Raw genomic sequence first — 17,044 nt, forward strand, 5'->3', positions numbered from 1 at the left:
TAATAATAATAATAATAATAATAATAATAATAATAATAATAATAATAATAATTTATATTTCCCGCTTCTCCCAAGGATCGAAGCGGGATTACATCATTAAAAATACAATACTAATACAAGTAGTGACTGTAAAATACTAATACTGAATTACAACATTCCTATTAGTTCCTTAAGGTATCTAATCATAAAATAATCCTATAATCATAGTCAAGGGTGGAACATTTATCATAGTCTTATATGGAGCATTTATCATAGTCTTCTACAGAATCCAGTGGGTAAGCACACTGGAAGAGATCCATCTTAAGTGCCTTCTTAAAGGCACCTAAGGTGGTAATAAGACAGATCTCTTCCAGTAGTCTGTTCCACAGTGTAGGTGCTGCGGCTGTAAATGCTCTATGGGAAGTTGTTATTAATCTGGTGTTATAGTGGTCCGTTAAATTCTTCCTGGATATTCTGAGAGTGTGGGACAGATTATGTAGGGAGAGGCGTTCCCTCAAGTAACTCGGGCCCAAGCCATGTAGGGCTTTAAAGGTAATAACCAACACCTTGTATTGCGCCCAGAAGCTGATTGGCAGCCAATGAAGAGATTTCAGCACTGGTGTTATATGATCAGACCTAGGTGTATTAGTGACCAATCTGGCTGCAGCATTTTGAACTAACTGAAGCTTCTGAACTTCGTACAAGGGTAGCCCCAAGTAGAGCACATTACAGAAATCTAGACAAGAGATTACCAGTGCATGTACCACTGCTTCAAGGTCCTTTTGGTCCAGGTAGGGACGCAGTTGGTGTATCAACCGAAGCTGATACCAAGCACTCTTGGCCGTCACATCTATTTGAGATGACAACTGTAGACATGGATCTAGGAGTACTCTCAAACTGTGGACTTTAGGGGAAGTGTGACCCCGTCCAGGACTGGTTAACAAATCTCCATCTCCAGACCTGGGGTATCTATCGCTAGTACCTCCGTTTTCTCTGGATTCAACTTGAGTTTGTTTTCCCTCATCCAGCCCATTACTGACCTAAGGCAGGCATCCAGAGTAGAGATGCCATCCCTAGTCACTGTTACAGTCGGAGGCATAGAGAAATAAATTTTGGTGTCATCAGCATACTGATAACACCGTGCCCTATATCTCTGGATGATCTCACTCAGCTGCTTCATGTAAATGTTGAACAGCATGGGGGACAGGATGGTGCCCTGAGGGACGCCAGATGTCAGCTCTCTTTTAGAAGAAGCTTTACTTACTTTTAGAAAGAAGTGAATAGCAGCAAGAGGTTAGCTCAAACGTTCAAGGACTTGAGCAGCTAAGTTCCAGAGAAAAGTGTTCAACAGGCCTGTGCAATATATTTAAAAACAGTTCTGTGGCTCTACAAAATAAAACGTATTGATCTAAATCATTTCTATTCTATCTTTTCCCAATATTGCTCAAGGCGGACAATGACAGTTGGCACCCCAATGCTCATGATAATACCAGTTGTTATTAAGACACCATCATCAGTGGTGACAGCATCACTTACCCGCCTATGAAGTTTCCCAACATCTCTTTGGTGAATATAGAGGAGAAAATTCCTTCCCAAGGAGGTTTCTTTCTGTAGATATTTTGAAAATGTGAGATAACAGTGGGCTTATTATATCAGTATAATATTTATTTATATCCTTTTTTGTGTCTAGTTCAGGAGTCAAAGTGGTTTGTGTTTGTTGTTAACTGCCATCTTTGACTTACGACAGCCTTATGAATAAGAGACCTCCAAGTCACCCTATCATCAACAGCCCTGCTTAGGTCTTGCAGACTCATTGCCATGGCTTTCTTGAGGGTCTATCCACCTTGAATATGGTCGTCTTTTCCCATTGTCTTCTACCTTATGAAACATTATTGCCTTTTATAGTGAGTCTTGTCTTCTCATGTTGTATTCAAAGTATGAGAGTCTTATTTAGTCATCCTGGCTTACAGGAAGAGTTCAGGCTTGATTTGTTGTAGGACCAATTGATTTCTCTTTTTAACAGTCCACGATATCCATAAAACTCTTCTCCGGCACCACGTTGTAAATGAGTTGATTTCCTTCCTATCAGCTTTCTTCACTGTACTGCTCTCACAGCTATTCAAAAAAATTGGGAAGACTATAGCATGGATCATCCTGATTTCAATATTCAGTTATATAATTTTATATTTCAGGATCTTATCTAGTTCCTTTATAGCTGCCTTCCAAGCCCTAGTCTTCTGATTTCTTGGCTGCAGTCTCCACTCTGATTAATTATTGGGCCAAGGTATGGACAATCTTAAACTATTTCAGCATCATATTATGTAGACTGTTTGTGGTCATTATTTTTATGTTCTTAGTGTTCAAATGTAAACCTGCCTTTGCATTTTCTTTCTTGACTTTCTTCAGCGACCGTTCTAAATCTTTGTTATTTTCAGCTAACAAAATAGTGTCACCACATACCATAGATCGTTTATGTTCCTTCCTCCAATTTTCATGCCTCCCCTCACTGAGCAGCAAAGCAGTAATCCTACTTTACGTAAGATATGTTCAGCATACCAGTTAAACATATAGGGTGATAACATGCAGCCTTGCCTGATCTCCTTGTCAATTGGGAACCATTCAGTTTCTCTGTGTTGTGTCCCAACAGTAGCTTCTTGTCCTGAGTTAAAACAAATACAGCTATAATTTGCATCACACAATAGTTAAACTGTAATTAAAGCAGCGATAAAATTAAAACCAGTTAAAAATATTCCCACTAAAGAGTAAACAATTAATAGAGAAAATGGAGTACTTGTCACAGGGCTCTTTCCCCATGAACAATCAGTCTTCAATGGCCTCCTGGAACGAAAAGGTCTTCACCTGCTTATGGAGGGATAACATGAAGGGAAGCTTGGGAGCAGTCACTGAGAAGGCCATCTCCCATTTTTTCACCTTATGTACCTATGTGCGTACTTTTAAAAATATAGCTTGATTCTGTGGAACCTTTTGAGTTCTCTTTTAACATGCTGTTAATGTAGGGTTGGGGGAAGGATTCCTCATGGGAAACAACTACATCCTGTATGTGACTTCCAGCTGATGTATATCTTCACTTGTGCAGTTTTGCTGCAATTCTGAAGTACAGATGTCTTGACCTACCACTCTTTTCCTTTCCTGTTTTTGCACACCAGTTTCCTCTGTTATTTCCTCCGTTTCCTTCTTGAGTAGCTAGTACTAGTTTAAAGAAGAGGGCCTGTAAGGTATAAAATGATTTATGAAGGAAGAAAAGTAGAGTGGTAAGTAGTTTAAACAAAACACCCAAATGCTAGTACGGTTGGTCCTCTGCATCTATGAATTCTGAATTCGTGGTTCGAATTTTTAAAATCCAAAAAGCAAACCTCGGTGTTGCCATTTTAAATAAAGGACACCATTTTACTACGCCATCTTCTATAATGGACTTGAGCATCCACAGATTTTGGTATCCACAGGGGGATCCTGGAACCAAACTCCAATGAATACCAATGGACCACTGTATGTTCTTGGCTACAAGGTTTTGCTTAAAAATGAACTGACATCTGCAAATTTTAAATTACAAAACTAGTAGTTCTGGATTAAAAATAAGAAGTGTTCTATTTTAATTTTGTACACTTTTATTCATTTTCTGATTCTTGTGCATGTGTTAATTTCTGAACTTTTGGGGGAAGATTTGTTGCAAAGACTGATGTTGAGGAACCTGCCTGATAGCTACAGGTGAGTAGGAATTTCATAGAAGCAGGTTGGTGGAGGACAGATGGGTGTTCCCCTCTGTCTTCTGCCCGTCATACTTGGCTTCCAGGCAAGTTGTAGATGGAGAGATGTTTCTTCCGACATCCACACAGAAACCAAACGAGGTGACATAGAAAAGATGGATTGAAATTTACTCTACTTGATAGAGTACAGGTTTAGCTTTGGTGCTGGGCTTTTAGTAACCTCCTAAGAGACTAGTGGAGAGTTGGGAGTAGAGGCCTTTGCTTTTTCTGTGGTGAGCATAGCAGGCTAGTAAATTACTTGTCCAGTCCTGATTTTTTTTTTAAAAAAACTTATTCACAAGGTTGCTGCAGGAATTTTGTTTCTTTGTGAGCTGTACAGACCCAGTATCTGTTACCTCCTCCTGTCTTTTTTGATGTCATTAACTCATTTCTTAAAAATAAGTTGGTACTCTGATAATTTTGGGAAGAAATGCAGAAATCTTTGGCTGAGTATGCCAAAGTGTCCAGGCTTTTGGATTGCATACCCCAGAGGTAAAATTAAAAATCAACTTATACTCTCCTAACAACATCCAAACAATGATACCTTCATTGAGCCAGCCAAAATACACAATTACACGTTGCAAGCTTTCAAAGTTACACTGGCATCGGGCAAACAGGAGAAAGAAATTGAAGATGTTAGTTATAGTTATAGACTTGCATTTTCTGCATCTGGTCTTAGTTCAGATGGTTTATTTTGGCCATGTGGTTACTGGTAGATTTTCAAATTCAAGGAAATATAATGTTCATTTGCAGTTCAAAGAAGATGTTTCCTTGGAATCCAGCATGTCTCCTTCCTTTGTGAAACCACAGGGTCCTATGTAGGTAGAGAACACTGAATTTCTCAAGAAGTCTTCATGTTTTGCATCAGGAAAACTTCAGGTAGTGTAGAGGCAAAGCATGCCAATCAGTTCCAATATCAGTTTCAAGTTAAAAGTTTGAAACTAGAGGTTCCTTGACCAAAAACGCGAAGGCTTCCAGCCTGACGTGTTTAACGGTAGAAGTGGGGGTGGGTAGATGGCAGAGCACTTTGCTGGAAGCAGATTAAAAGGGCCTCATTGAAACTTTCACAGCATGGAGCTTTAGTGTAATGAAAACTGTGTTTGTGTTTCCCTTGTTCCCCAGGCTAATCTAATACTGTTGCTGGGGTTTCTGTGCTCAGTCTGCAAGCTACAGACCATTTCCAAAATGCGGAGAAAGAACAGGGCCATTTTGAACACCTCATTTCTCCCTTCTCCCCTCCAAATTGTTACTATTTGGGGTGTGTATATATATTTTAATCTGTGCAGTGATATTGCTCGTACCTTAGCAATGTCTCTTTAATTCTTGGCAGTTTTTAGAAAAGTGCATTGCTCCTTCTCCTTTGCCTTCCCAGACCCACATTAAACAGTGACCCTCTTAAGGCTCTGTCTCATTTTCTTGCAGGGTCTTCCAACTAGTAAGAGGGCTTTAGCAATCCTTGCCAGGCTGCATTTTTTTTTTACAATTATCTTTATTCATTTTAATACTTATTGTCCTTTTCACATACAATGTCCTTTATACATTTGTCAACACAAGGTTACTTTCATTTATCTTCCTCTTTACATAACTTCAGTTTTTCTATTCTGATTTCTTCATATCATATTTCTTGGAGGCTTAATATGACATTCAGGTGAACCTTCTGCTTTGGTTTGGAGTCTTATACCTAGATCATTCCTCCTCTGTCCCAATTACAATATTTTAATTCTTCTGCTTAACTCCCATTCCAGGAAACATCTGCCTATTGCTTGCAACCAGCTAGCCAGGGCTTCCTTGGGTAAACCCCCATGGCTCTGCCCTTCTCAGCTTCCGTCTCTGCCTTCTGTGGACTGCTTTCTTGGAGTCTGATGCTAAATCCTAGGCTGTGTGATCAGATGACATGGATGGCTTTATTCCTGAAATTGTTGGTTGAGAAAGGATGGTTCTTGCTGACATGGTTTGGCTTCCAGATCTAGGCTGACACACCCATGTATGTTGTGGCCTCTTGTCTTGGCAGAAGTAACTCCTGGCTTCAACAGCAACAGAAAACAACAACAAACTATTCTCATAAGGAGTTGTTTCCCCCCCCCCTTGACCAGGTGAAGTACTGTCAGTTAAGGTGGGGGGCTGGAAGAAAATGAGGAGAGGAATATAAGTATACCTCAGTTAATGTGAGAGATGTGTTCCTGGGCTTTACTTCTTTAACAGAGATTTTGGTACCAGTGGGCCCTTGGTATCTGCTGGGGTTTGGTTCCAAGATCCCCCCGGATATCAAAATCCATGGATGCTCAAGTCCCATTAAATACAATGGCATAGTGAAATGGTATCCCTTATATGTTTATCCCAATAAACTATATTATATAAAATGGCAAAATCAAGGTTGCCTTTTAGGAATTTATATATATTTTAATGTATTTTTAAGTCATGGATGTTTGAATCCGTGGATACAAAATCCGTGGATACCGAGTGCTGACTGTACCATGTACTTTGGCACCAGAGAACCATGTACTTTGATATGTGGCCAGAAGAAGGAAGGGTCCACTTGCATGAATATCCTCCCATAGTATCTGAACTGAGGACAATAACCACAACATCTTGACCAAATGCAGGGCTATGGCTCACGTCCTGTATGATTTTTAATATTTTTGCCTGATGAAGAAGCCAGTGTAGCTTCGAAAGCTTGCAACGTGTATAATATGCATTTTGGTTGGCCCAATAAAGGTATCACTGTTTTGTGGATTTTGGGTGAAGCTGTACTTTGGTACCAGAGGTAGAAATTGCATGGAAAGAACAAGGATAGGTTCCTGTTGTTGTTGTGTGCCTTCAAGTAATTTCCGAGGTATAGAAAGAGTGACTTGTCCGTCTGCAGTAAACAATACATGAAAGCAGGGTCACCCATTGGGTTTCATGGCTGATCGGGGATTTGAACCCTTTTCTTCAGAGTCATAGTCGGATGCTCAAGCCACTATACCTTTCTTGTCCCTACACTACTTAAAAGGAGAGCAGTTTGACATGTTTCAGCAAAGTTTCAATTCAAAACTATCATGCACATGTGAAATGCAACAGCCAGGGCAGGGAAGCTTTGCATAAATAAACTAAAGCATTTTAAATCTTCTATTGGCGGCTTGAAAGCTTCTTCCAAATTGCATAGTGGGATGATTCCCCCCCTCCTTTCAACAGCCTCCGTTTTTCTTATGATTTCCCTTTTAGTGGTGAAACTTACAGATCTATGTCTCGCCAATATGACAGAATAGCTAGTCAGGCAGGCTAGACAGCTTTTCCTTTTTCTTTCTGTTTTATTCTTCATTCATGCTCAGTAAGGGATTCTGGAGAAAAGTGTTCACCTTGCCTGTTGCATGCAAACACATGCAGCTACAGGAGGGTACTTAGAACCCCATTCTTTCTCTGGGAATGCTTTCAAGCATCTTCTCTGAAGATGCCAGCCACAGATACCGGCAAAAAGCCAGAAAAAAACTCCTCTGGAACATATTCTGAAAAACCCACAAAAGCTTTTCATGCATTCTTTACTGCAGACGTGCTGCTGAAACCGAGCACTGAAAGTCTGTCTCTCTCCAACCTTCTTTCACCATCCTGCCTGTGTCAATGCTGCAAAAAACCAAAAACCAAAAACCTTTCAGCTAGTCAGAAACCAAGAAGTCTGTGTGTGTGTGTGTGAGAGAGAGAGAGAGAGAGAGAGAGAGATCTGGGCTGGGCTCCCATCAAAACACTTTGTAAGGAGCTTTTTGTCATAGGTTTTGTAAACTGAGGCATGCCTGTATTCAAACCATAACTTGCTCTCAGCCACAGTTGTTGCTTGCATTTAGTGACAGCATTTGATTCTATTATTTCAGTATAAATATCACAGTAAACTATCGCTGCTGTTAAGGAGAGAGTAGTGAGGTAGGCCGGATGATCTCCAAACTGTGATCAGAGCTGATGATGCTTGAACAGGCCTTTTGGCTCTTTCTAGGTGTGTGGTAGCATGGTTGGCTTTGAAGATTTTTTCCAAAGTTTTAAGCCCACCCTGTTTTCCTGTACTTGTTTATCTCTGTTTTCAGACCTTCAAAGGAGCGTATGAGCTTCACACAACACAGAAACAGTTTTGACTTTTCAGGTGAGGTGTTTACATTTTCAAAACAGTGAATCAGAGTTTATTGCCTTTTATCACTGTTGCTTTTCCTGTTCGTTGAATGCGTGAGGAGATGAATTGGAGAGTGTGAAGCCTTCCTCATCGTTGCATTTTCAGAGAGCATACAGCTGAAATGATAAGATAGATCATCATCCCTTGGTGACCAAAATGGTGAAAGGTCTGGAAACCACAAAGCCCGATGAAGAGCTGCTTAGGAGCCCTGGTGGGCGGCGCAGTGGTTAAATGCCTGTCCTGCAGCCACTCACTCAAAACCATAAGGTTGCAAGTTCAAGACCAGCAAAGGGACTCAAGCTTGACTCAGGCTTGCATCCTTCCGAGGAGGTCGCTAAATTGAATACCCAGACTGTTGGGGGCAAATTAGCTTACAGTTGTAAACTGCTTAGACACTGCTTAGGCAGTATGAAGCGATATATAAATGAAGCTTGTTTGTTTGTTTTTGTTTTGTTCAGCCTGGGGAAGAGAAGGGTAAGGGATGACATGATAGCCATTTTTAAATATTGGAAAAAGTGTCATATTGAGGATGGAGCAAGCTTGTTTTCTGCTATGCTAGAGACTAGACTTGGAGCAGTGGATTCAAACTAAACATCAGGAAGAACCTCCTGACTGTTAGAGCTGTTTGACAGTGAAATATGTTGCCCAGGAGTGTGGTGGAATCTCTTTCTTTGGAGGCGTTTTAACAGAAGCTGGATGTCCATCTGTTGGGAGTGCTTTGATTAGTACTGTATTCTTGCATGGCAGGAGGAGGTTGGACTGGCCCTTGGGGTCTCTTCCAACTCTATGATTCTGTGATACCAACTGTATGCTCAGCTTCCTTTGTCTGCCTTTTATGTAGCATTATCTTTGATTGAAGGAAGTTGTTGGTTGTGAAAGCTCACAGAGATTTTTGTATTCTTTTGGCCATAAGACAAATTCTGAAACGTCTTTCATTTCTATTTGCATAAGGACAAACCTGCTTGAGTAGAAACAAAAGTTATGGAACAACTTTTGCCAACTTGGTGACCTCGAGACCTGCTGGATCACGAATTCTGCCATTTCTTTCAGAGTTCCTGAATTGTTTTCCTGGCTCTTTTTCTGTCTGACTGCAGGGCATTTCATTGAAAGTACGGTGTGAATGCAGCTCCAACAAACCTTACCCTTGAGTCCCTGAAGAGATTTTGTGCGTAGAGACTTGGTTTTTGGTCTGTGACAGAGTTTGGATCCTTGGGAAAAGGGTGCTCATTGTTCAACCTATTATTGAGTTATAAATGCTTTTGTATTTCCCTACTCAAAAATGGTGTGAATGGGGTTTGGATTTTCAACATCACCCAGCATGAGCCACATTAGGAGGCATCCATGGGGAAAATTCTTCAGCTGTTTAGGAGTTGTGCCATTAACATCCTCCCACTCCTGTTTTCAAGTGGTAACCTCTTGTCTGTATCTGGTTATAGTTTAGCTGAAGAAATGGTCTTAGCTCAAAGACCCTTCTGTTACTCTTGAGCAACACTAGATAGGCCATGTGCATAATATTTAATTCTCTCTTTATTTTGCTGTTTTTCAGCAACAACAGGCAGCTGCCTTCCTCCGTGGCCTCTGTTTGTCACCTAGCACCACTGCTGAGGTCAGAACAAGGTGCCCAGCCATGCTATCAATGCTGTGCACCATGTACTGACCTCAGAGCGACTTGTGCCCATGGCAGCAGCACCAGGTGATGTAAGGGGACCATGAGTGAAAAGGCAGCTGCCTATTGTATTGCTGAAGATGCCAGCGAAACATCAGGACCAAACTCTTCCAAAACATAGCCACATAGCCTGAAAAACCCACAAGAAACTATAGCAAAAGGTGAGTTTTAAAAATATAGGATAGGGGGAGAAAACAGATGCAGTCCTCATGAAGACAATCCAGACACGATTCAGGGTTTTGGCGCCTCATTGTGTAAGCCGGACGCAGTGAGCCTGGGGGGGGGGGGGATCAGGATAAAACCAATATGATTCTATATAGACAAGGGCTAAGTTTCCAACTACAAGAGGGGGTAGTAAGCAGGAATTGCAAGAGACAAAATGGATGTGGGTGGAGGATGGGATGGGGAGTTAGGTAAGTTACAGTTGACATTCTAGTTGCAGCTCATACTTCATACCTGCCTTGAATCCCATTGGGGAGAAAGGTGGGATATAAATCTTTGAAATAAAAAAGAAATAAAATTCTCTCCCATTCTTATCAGCTTTGCAAAATTTCCTGTATAGACTCATTCTCCACCCCCTCCATGATGCTTCCTCCTTCCTCAGTGGCGTCATCACCCCTGGTGTCACCCGGTGCGGTGGGGCTGGGGCTGATGTGGCCATGGCCAAAAGGCCATGCTCAACCCTTCTCCTTCACCATGATGACAGCCATCCCCTCACAAGGAGGCTGCTGTGGGGAAGCAAGGCTGGGTGCCCTTGGTCATGTCCTTCCTTGCAATGGCAGCGGCTACTTGTGAGGAATCGCCACCATCATGGAGAAGGAGGGCTTGGCACACTCACTCATCCCACCTATCAGGAGGACAGCCTGATTGGATGTCACCCCTCTTCTGGGGTGTCACCTGGTGTGGGCCACATCACGGCACCCCCCTAGTGACACCACTGGCCCTCCTCATAGTACATACATGCATATCGACTTTTACAGTTGATAATATAGTCTGTGGTTTCTCTGAGTATCCCTTCCCTTGGCTGCAAGCACAGCGAATACTGGGAACTGTCTCTAGCTCAATTGTCTGGTAGTTTGGAAGAGCTCTGAGATCCAGACTGATATTATGCCGTCCCCTGTTCCTTTGAGCTCGAGACAGAGAATGTAACTTACTGTACTATGTTTGCAGTGTGCTTTAGTGGTTGCTTGAGAGCCTTCACTCTTCAGCCTGACATCAGAAAGAAGACCTTACTTATTTCACTCCCAAACTGGTGAGGGTCAAGATAATAAATGAATTCTGTCTAGTACTAAACCTGGTAGAGGGCCGGTGTGGTGTAGTGGTTCGACTAGGACTCTGGAAATCAGGGTTCGATTCCCCGCTCAGCCATAGAAACTCATTGGATGACCTTGGGTGAATCATACATTCTCAGCCCCAGAAAACCCCATGTTAGGGTCACTGTAAGTTGGAAACAATGCGAAGGCATACAACAACAACAACAACTTAAACTTAGTACCAAGATTAACTAGGCTTCACTGAAGAACTGGGTGCAACAGTAGATCCAAGAATGCTAACAACAATGACAACAGGTCTGTACAAACCATGGAAATTTGTAAAGCTTTTATTGATTTTATTTATTGGATTTATATCCTGCTTTTCTCCCAAAATGGGATTCAAGGCTTGATATTTGCGTATTCATCATTTGCAATGTTTTAGTATCTTGCCTTTCTCCTCCTACTGTGCCCCAAAGTGGCTCACAGCATGATTAGAAACAGATATAACTAAAAGCATAGTAAATTATAATATTAAATGTACAAGGGTCATCACATTTTTAAAAAACAAAGCAGAATTAAAAACACAGCAGGGGAAATAGTAGTATGACTCTCATGAAAAGCCACTTTTTCAGTAAGCAGTTTCTTTCCTAAAACCTACTTGAACAATAGACCTTTGCCTGTTGACGGAAAAGGCCAACTGGGACAGGATCAGTCTCCTTGTCAAGGGAATTCCCCAGTTGGTGAGCAACCCTTGAGAAGGCTGCCCATCACATACTCAACATTTTGTCAAGATGTAGCTCTTCTAAGTTGAGGTGGGACATTCATGCAGGCCAGCCTTTCCTCCTGGCCATGGGGGTATATATAATTTTTAAGTTCCATTAGCAAGACAAAAAGAGATGCTTCTCTTGAGAGCCAAGTTGCCTCTGTCCTTTCTGAAGTTACAGCCTCCTTCATTAGGCAGAGAGCACTGAATTTTTAAAGACTGGAACTTAATGGGACTTAAAAAATAGAACCAATAGAACTTTAAAAATAAATTACTGGAGTATTCACATGGCCAGGAGGAGGAGGGATCCACCTGCATGAAGTTCCTTCCAGTACCATCTGAACTGAGAACAGCTGCATCTTGACAAAACGCAGGCTTGTGACTCATGTTGTCTTCTTTTTCCTCTTGTATGATTTTTTAAAACTTCTTTGCCTGATAAAGAAGCCAGTGGAGCTTTGAAAACTTGCAACATCTATTTTGTGCATTTTGGTAGGCCCAATAAAAGTACAATCAGCGTTCCTTATCCACAGATTCTTTATCCACACATTCAACTATCCATGGCTTGAAAATAATCCCAAAATATATAAATTCCAAAAGCCAAACCTTGATTTTGCTATTTTATATAAGGGACACCATTTTACTACCTTATTGTATATCATGGGATGTGAGCATCCACAGATTTTGTTATTCACAAGGGTCCCTGGAATTAAACCTCAGTAGATACCAAGGGCTTGCTGAATCACTGTTTTGTGGATTTGGGATGTTATTGTATTTTCCATACGGCCAACACAGTTAACCCTGGATACATACTCTCCATGTGTGCTTTCCTTGTGAAGGTGGAGCGACTGAGAGAGAAGGGCTTTCTGCAAAATTCTTAAAACAAGGGCAGATTCCTAGGTGATGATGTGGTTCTTTGGATAGCTTAGAACCAAGTTGATATAACCAGCGCTTTGCATTGTTTCAGGAAACAGACTGATAATCAGGGAAACAGAACAAGGATCATAGAATCATAGAATCATAGAATCATAGAGTTGGAAGAGACCGCAAGGGCCATCCAGTCCAACCCCCTGCCATGCAGGAAATCCAGATCAAAGCATCGTCAACAGATGGCCATCCAGCCTCTGTTTGAAGACCTCCAAGGAGGGAGACTCCACTACACTCCGAGGAAGTGTGTTCCACTGTCGAACAGCCCTTACTGTCAGGAAATTCCTCCTAATGTTGAGGTGGAATCTCTTTTCCTGGAGCTTGCATCCATTGCTCCGGGTCCTAGTCTCTGGAGCAGCAGAAAACAAGTTTGCTCCCTCCTCAATATGACATCCCTTCAAGTATTTAAATAGGGCTATCATATCACCTCTTAACCTTCTCTTCTCCAGGCTAAACATCCCCAGCTCCCTGAGGAGCGTGAGTGTTCCCTGTAACTGTCCTTAGCCAACAGCTGCAGCATTTTGGTTCAACTGAACTTCATGAACAGTTTCTAAAAGCAGCCCTAGGTAACGTAATTTATGTGTGTGCATACTTTATGTGTATTTGTACTTCAAGTCTTCTGTCAACTCATGAATTTCAGAACGTTTTCTTAGGCAAGGATAACTCAGAGGTGATTTTGCCAGTTCCTTCCTCTGAAATATAGGTGGGTTCTAGACCGCCGCTTTGAGGCGGTCTGCCGCCGCCGTTGCTTGCTCCGCGCGGGAGCCTCAGCAGCCAAACCGCGCGGCTCCCGCGCGGAGCAAAAAAGAAGCTCCAAAATGGAGCTTCGTTCAGCGGCGCACTGATGACGTCGCGAAGCGCCAAGGGCGCATTCATGACGTCATTAGGGCCGTGCAACGTTCGGACGCTCAGCGTCTGATACGTCAATATGGCGCCGGCCATGTAGAAGGGCCGGCGCCATATTGTACAGACACAGTCTGTACTAGACTCAGGGGCGTTTAGAAGAGATGCCCCTTTTTTAAAATGGGACGTCCTCCGGACGTCCCAACTGCCGGTTTGTAACCGGCCATAGTCTACAGCACCTGCTATTCATTGGCAGTTCCCCATCCAAGCATGGCCCTAGTTAGCTTTCATGTTCAGATGGGATCTGGTGTCCTTAGGGTATTTTGTTGTTCTTGTGGGCCTTCAAGTCATTTATGACTTATGGAGGCCCTAAGACACAGGGTTTTCTTGGCAGGTTTTTCAGATAGCCCCACTAAATTTACAGCATTTCAAACCGTGTAACTACGGCATGTGTCCCTGTAGCCAGTGCATTTTCTTTACACTGCCATGGATGGCAAAGTTGACTCACTGAGATCTCCGCTAGATAATTGTGCTCTAGTAGGGTTCATACTCTCTGTTGCAGTTAGCATAATTATTAATCCAACCCAGTCAGTATCTTTTGACCTATGTGAGATGATGTCTTCAAATACTTCCTCCGCCTGCTTTTATCTGCATTTATAAACATTTATTGCTGTTCTTTCAAAGTATTGTAGTTTTTCCTTTCTTTTCTCCCCACAATTTGCATTTAGATTGGCTGCCTGGAGGGAAAGTAAGGTGGACAGTGAAAGATGAGGCCAACTAGTCTGCCTTTCATGGAGATGCTTTGCAGAATCATGCCATTATTTATATTAAAAACAAACCCTCCTGTTATTGATAAATACAGAAGGCATCTATTTCCCTTTAATCTTCCACTGAGAAGCCCTTCTTTTCAAAGCATACAATAATTTTGCAGAACAACCCCTCCAAAAAAACCTTTCCGCCCTTTAGTTACGGTCTGCCCTGTATTGTCAAGGCAGGATTTGAACTGCTGCTGGGGGCTCCCTGTGTTGTGTTTCTGTTGTAAAGCCAGGAGATCAGCCCTGCAGCTGTGTGGGCAGGGAAATGTTTAATACCATGCTTTATGAGCTCTGCCGCTTTTGGCATATAAAGATTTACAGTCTTCAGGTAAAGCAAGCATTTCTTCTGATCCTTTGCTCTGATAGTATTTGGCCTGCAGTTGAGGGAGGGAAAAGGCTTTTAGTTGCTTCTTCTTCTTTTCCTCCTGCAGGGTCCAATTAAATATACAGCAGTCCTCTGTTACGTATCTTCCATGCGCAATAAACTTCCAAACTTGATACCCAGCGTAAATTAGGAAAATGCCATGTGTTTCTGTTGGTTTGCTTAGCCATGTCTACTTTGCCTTCTTTTCATGCGGGAAGGGGCAGACATTTGCCATAGGCGGTGGAGATAATATTTTGCTTAAGCTAAGGCCACTAGTTGATTGAAATGGCTGAGAGTAGTGAGCTATGAATGGGAAAATCTCTGGTGAGGACCTTGCCTCTGCTGTGAACTCAGCTTTAAGCAAGCCCTCCACACTTCACCCTTCTCTCAAACCTCAGCTCCTGGCTCTGCAAAATGAGTGATAACAATACTGACTTACCTTCTAGGAATGTTTGCAAAGATTGCAACTAGATAATGCATGGGAAAATGCTTTGAATGCTTGAAAACACTGCAGAAGTGTTAATTATTACCCCAAGCTCCTTTCCACAGATGTGGCCTCGAAACTAGCTTCTTTAAACGAAAAAGAAAGAGTACAATGTGCAAGTGAAAAGTGGGATTCTTCAGATGCTGAATTTCTGTACCTGCTTTGTTCTGCTGTTCTTTTGCTTTTCACCATTCTCTTGCCTCTGTCCCCAAGCTTTCTTCCCTATTCTTCTCCCCCACCCAGCAGTCCATTTCTATATAAAGCATACTGTTCCTTTCTGCTCCTTTCCTGTACCTTCTGATTTTTCTTTTATAGTCCTTTCCCAGCCTTGGCAGCACCTGTGTAGTTTTCTGGCAGTGGTGTGAGAAGTTTGTGTGTTAACTGCCTTCGCATTGATTTCATGACAACCAGTGAATGAGACTTTCAAACACTCTTCAAGGACAGCTCCATGTAGAACACTTTTGTTGTGGTTGTTAACTGTCAACCTCAACTCATGGCGACCCTGTGTGTGAGACATCTCCAAACCATCCTGTCCTCCACAGCTCCGCTTAGGTCTTGCAGACTCAGTGTGGCTTATACTTTGTAAACCACTTAGAGAGTTCTTAAGTGCACTGATAAGTGGTATAGAAATGTACTTGCTATTGCTATTGCTCTCTGGTTGAGTCTAGGCATCCATGTGTCATCTTCCTCTTTTTCCACTGCTCTCTACCTTTCCTGGAATCATTGTCTTTTCTAATGATTTAAGCCTTCTTATGATGTGGCCAATGTACAACAGCCTCAATTAAATCGTTTTGGGTTCCAGGAGAGTTACATCTTGATCTATTCTAGGACGTGTTTGGTTGTCTTCTTGGCTGCCCATGGTATACTCACCACTTTTCTCCAGCACCACATCTTGAATGAGTTGACTTTCTTTCTATCAGCTTTCTTCACTGTCCAGCACTTGCATCCATACATGATGATAGGGAACACAATGGCTTTGGACAATCCTGACTTTAGTGTTCAGTTTTATATCTTTGCACTAGTTTTTTCTTGCCTAATTTTTTTCATAGCTTCCCTTCTCAATCCTAGTCTTCTTCTGATTTCATGACTGCAATTAGCTGATCAGTTATTGATCTAACTATTTTAATCCCTTTGTATAGATTGAATTCATGTAAATCTTCTACGGTCTTTATTTTTGTTTTCCTGGCAAATTGATGTTCTTGAGCTAATAAATACATTTGTGGAGGATTGTTAGTTATGGGGCTTGCTCAAATCTTTAAAATGTTACTACTTTGGACTGTAACTTCCAGAATGCCCCAGCCAGCATTGTAATCCAGAAATACCATTTCCAAACTGTGGAATTGCTTTCCTAATACACTCTAAGAAGAAACAAACATCTTGTTGTACCATAGACTAACAGCTTTTAATTGGCTAACATGGACATACGGTTCTCCCAAATGTGACGGACTTCCTCTTCCTTAAATGTATCTGTTAGAGGCTTCTTGGAGGGACTTTCTTTTGTTTTTCACCAATATCTTATGTGAAGTTATTAGAGAAGAATTTCTTTACAATGGCACCTTGATTGTGGAATACTTTAGCTCAATTGGCACTGGCATGGGCTTCATTCTGGCACCAAGTGAAAACATGCCTTTCAATGAAAGTCTTTGGAGTCCAACTTAACTTCTCCCAAAATATACGTGGATTTAAATTGTTTTAACCTTTTCAACCTTCTTTAACTTGTTGAAATATTTAATATGCTTTTAGTCAGTGTAAATTATTTTGATAGTTTTAAATTTTAAATCGTTTTAAATGGATTAATTGATTTTACTTGTATGTCGCCATGAGATTCCCGTTAATATGAGAGAAGATATAAATATTTTAATAAAAAGAATAATTGGTCACTATGCTGCCAAAAATCTTTGCCACAATAGACTAACATACCTACTCTGGTCTGTCACCCAAAATTTATCTGTGGCAGTTATTTCAGGGACAAATAAATGATGGGATTGATTCTGAGGGTTCCCCAAATGAATGAGAGGCCTAGGTAAAGAGAGATAAGATCACTGCAAGATTAG

At 41.7% G+C, this 17,044-nt stretch overlaps 1 protein-coding gene across 13 annotated transcripts in view; it reads left to right on the forward strand.

Moving 5' to 3' along the window:
• The window catches only part of EXTL3 (exostosin like glycosyltransferase 3), a 215,683-nt gene that overhangs the window by 43,401 nt on the left and 155,238 nt on the right, over window positions 1-17,044 (forward strand). For 6 of the 13 annotated variants that reach the window (XM_042447688.1, XM_042447775.1, XM_042447750.1 and 3 more), the window contains one exon: window positions 7,796-7,851. The exons of 6 other annotated variants lie outside the window; for them this stretch is intronic. The gene's annotated coding sequence lies outside the window, so the exon portion shown is untranslated. Of the gene's footprint in view, window positions 1-7,795; window positions 7,852-12,955; window positions 13,051-17,044 lie in introns of those variants that run through there. One more of the 13 variants, XM_042447756.1, reaches the window with a different exon arrangement.

Source organism: Sceloporus undulatus, chromosome 1 (assembly GCF_019175285.1).
Source record: "Sceloporus undulatus isolate JIND9_A2432 ecotype Alabama chromosome 1, SceUnd_v1.1, whole genome shotgun sequence".
In the NCBI taxonomy this organism is placed as follows: domain Eukaryota; kingdom Metazoa; phylum Chordata; class Lepidosauria; order Squamata; family Phrynosomatidae; genus Sceloporus; species Sceloporus undulatus.